Raw genomic sequence first — 3,807 nt, 5'->3', positions numbered from 1 at the left:
GCGGGATAATTATGGGTGATGGAGACACCCTAGGAGTGTATTTTAGAGCGAATACACGGCCACTGCGAGTTATGCCTCCCGTTCCAGTTATATTGACGATTTCGGTGTTAGGAATACAAATTTCTTTTCCACCAAAATACGTTGTTGTCTCATAATTCCAAGGCACCACCTTGGTATTATGATATGGAAACAGACTAGGAACACGGAAATGAATTGGTTGAATCCTCTTGGGAGGAGCTTCAACCTTCTTCTTCCTATACACAATAGTTATTGGTTCGATCACTGTAATTCCTTCGGCTACTTTAGATTTAGAGAGCTATATCAGTCCTTGATCCATCCTACACAATCCTTTTTAACTCGTCACAATCATCTGAGTCACATTTACATACTGCACAATCATCATGTACACCTGTTAGAAACCCAAATTGGTCAAGTCTTCTCAACACTACGGACAATGGAGTCTTCACATCATCGACCCACTTTACAGGATTTACGGTTTCCTCTTCAATGACGACACTGACCGTAGGACCATCATGATTAGGCAGAGGGTTTGTTTTCATGTTTGGCTTTTCCTCTGAGTATACATAATCTTATGATTAATTAAGTATTGTATTTTATTCTTTAACGGCCAACAATCTTCAGTGGAATGTCCCACATGCCCGACATGATAGGCACATGCATCGTTGGGGTTATGCTTAGGATGATAAGATGGCACAACTTGAGGGATCTCTTTTGGCACGATAGCCCTCACATGGATCAGATACGGTACCAAGTTAGCGTATGGTACTGGGATCTTGTCATATTGAGTGTGTTTACCATAATTACCTCTATTATTTTACCCTTGACCTTGTCCTCTATTGTCACGATTGTATTGTTGATTCTGATTTTTCTGAGTAGGTGCTGGTTGTTGATTGTTGTTATGTGGTTGATACCGACATGACGGTTGTTGGTACTGAGTAGCAGTGACATATGGATATGGATAGTATGGCATAGGGGCCATCGGAAATTAGTAATGGGGGTGGACACTTGCCGTTGTCTCCCCCTCATTCTTTTTTGTGAAGCCCTCATGTAACTTCTTATTCGTAGCTTACGGAGCAGTGATATTTGTGATCTTTCCTGATTTCAGCCTATTCTCTACACGCTCACCAATAGTTACCATATCTGTGAAGTTTGTAGAAGAACTCCTAATCATCTTCTCATAATACAACCCATGAAGTGTAACCATGAAGGTATCAACCAGTTCATTATCTGACAAGGCCGATCTGACTCTGGAAGCCATCTCACACCAACGTTGAGCGTACTCTTTAAAGGTCTCATTAGATTTCTGCGTCTGATTCTGTAATCGGAACCTGGTTGGAGCCATATCGAGATTATACTTGTACTGTTTCAGAAATTCCTCAGATAGATCTCTCCCAGACCTGATCTTGGTACATTCCAAACTCAGGTACCAATCCAGAGAAGCTCCAGACAGACTGTCTTGGAAGCAATGGATCAGCAAGTCGTCATTGTCAATGTACGGCGCCATCTTTCTGCAATACATTGTGATGTGACTACTAGGACAACTTAGACCTTTGTACTTCGGGATGTTTGGCACCTTGAACTTTTATGGAAGCACCATATTCTGAACTAGGCAGAGATCTCGGGCATCAATACTAAAGGTTGAGAAACCCCCAATAGCCCTTATTTCATCGTCAAGCAGTTGATAATCCGTCGATCGGGCCGGATTAACAACAGAAATAGCGACCTGACTGGTTGGCCGAGAAGTTTCTAGAGCTATTTCCTGAACAAGCACGCTCTGAGGAGAAAACAATATTTGTGGTGGGTAGGAGAAACCAGGAGGCATTGTTTGAGTAGCATGCACCATGTGAGGAAATTGTCCTCCATCTGCACATTAGGGGCCTGAGGTGCCCCAGTCTGCATATACTGGAGTGCATGATTGGTAGGTGCGTAAGTCAGCATAAGCACATAAGTTGCCAAGGGTAACCAAATGGAGCGGCTTGGATCTGGTTCGTGTTTGCAGGTTGAGCAACCTGAGAAGGAACCTGAAAGTGGAAGCGCGGGGCTCAGTATTCGTCTTCATTGTCAGGAATCTCATTGGGAAACTGACCTTAGTTATCCTCAGGGTTGGCAGCATCAATTGGAGGAGTCTGAATGGTGGGCACACCCCAGGGGAACATGGCATTCCTGACAATAATAGGGGCGGCAAGAGCCTGATGAGGGAAGAAAGCACCCCAACTAGCAAAGTGAGCAACAAAGTTTTGGGGCATTCCCCAAGGATAGACAACAATAATCCTATTCACATCAGCATGAACCAACTGACGGTTCCCAGTGGTTGGTACTATAGTCTCTGCCGGAGTTTCGACGGTAGCACCAATATCAACAACAGGATTGGTCACCCCAGCAACATGGGTGACGTTGGCAGCAGTAGAGGTAGGGGACCTCTGAGTTTGGATAATTTCTAGCATAGTTTCCATGTTTCCCCTGAAGAGGTTCATTTCACCTTGAACCTGGACGAGAGATTCGCGGATAGCAGCGTTGTCAAATTCGTAATCAGCCATTATCCTCGATTTGTTTGCACGGGTGAAGTAGTGATGACGAGTCGTCATTTTTGCTATGGAAAGGTGGAGATGATAAGCATTTTGTTTTCTAGTTAGCCATGTGCAATGAATGTATGAACATGATAAATGCATGTTAGCAAAAAAGAAAAAACATTTCTAGGGTGTCAGTGTGTCAATGTGCATATATAGTCATACAATGAGCAGGAATAAGACAACAGAAGTATTTCAACAAAAATCTCTTTTATTCATTTGAATATCAATAAGTACAAATTATTATAACTTAAGATCATCTTAATGAACTAACGTGGAGATCAAACTTGATCCTTTCCATAACAACCCTACATACTGATACAAAATGGAAAACGGCCCACAGAGTGTTGTGAGGGAACATGTCAGCATAAGCCTTCTTCAGTAATCCGGGAAGTTCCTCGAGTGACTGGTTAGCAAATTCGGCCAGGAGGGCATGTCTATCAGCCCAATACTGAGCATCCTTGATGAGGTTGCGCAGTAAGGAGTGATTAGGTCCGTTTAGAATATCCTGCACAAATGCCTTTTTCTGGTCCAGGAGGACTTGCAAATGACGGCTCTGGATTTCCCACTTAGTAGCTTCCTCTTTCAGCTGGTTCCTTTCTTCCAAATTCCAATGTGCCTGAACATTCAATGCTCGTATCTCTTCAAACCTTTTGTCGACGTTGTCGCAACCCGAAAAATACGGTATGCGAAAAAACAACCGGCGAGAAAGAAATGACAGAAGAGTCGCCACCGTGCGTTATTTATCCCAAAGGAGGGAAAGGAAACGCTCGAAGTAAACCTGGAGAAAGGAAAGGAAAAGACAAGGTCTCGCAACCAAATCTTGGGTTCGGGAGTCGATTATGCGAAGGGAAGGTATTGGCACCCCTACGCATCCGTATTACTCTACGGGATCCACTCTTGTTGTTTCTTGTCTAAAGGGTGTATGTTTATCTAATGTACTATTTACTAAAAAAAGAGGGTCAAAGGAAATGACTCGCACGGATGTCGCATCCACTGCATACGTATCTCATCTGAATATGAGAATCAGAGTCTTCGTAGTTCGGCTACCTATGAGTTAAGGATAAGTGTGCTCGCTAAGACATCGCGTCTCATGCCTACGTATCTCATCGGGAATGAGAATCAGAGCAAAACGTAGTTCAAACTAACTACGGGAATGAGGGTCTCGATTGCAACTAGGGCAAGAGAAAGGGAAAGTCTCGATCGCAACGAGGGCGAG

Source organism: Lathyrus oleraceus, chromosome 4 (genome assembly GCF_024323335.1).
Source record: "Lathyrus oleraceus cultivar Zhongwan6 chromosome 4, CAAS_Psat_ZW6_1.0, whole genome shotgun sequence".
NCBI classification, from domain to species: Eukaryota; Viridiplantae; Streptophyta; class Magnoliopsida; order Fabales; family Fabaceae; genus Lathyrus; species Lathyrus oleraceus.
Note: the sequence above shows the minus strand (reverse complement) of the source record.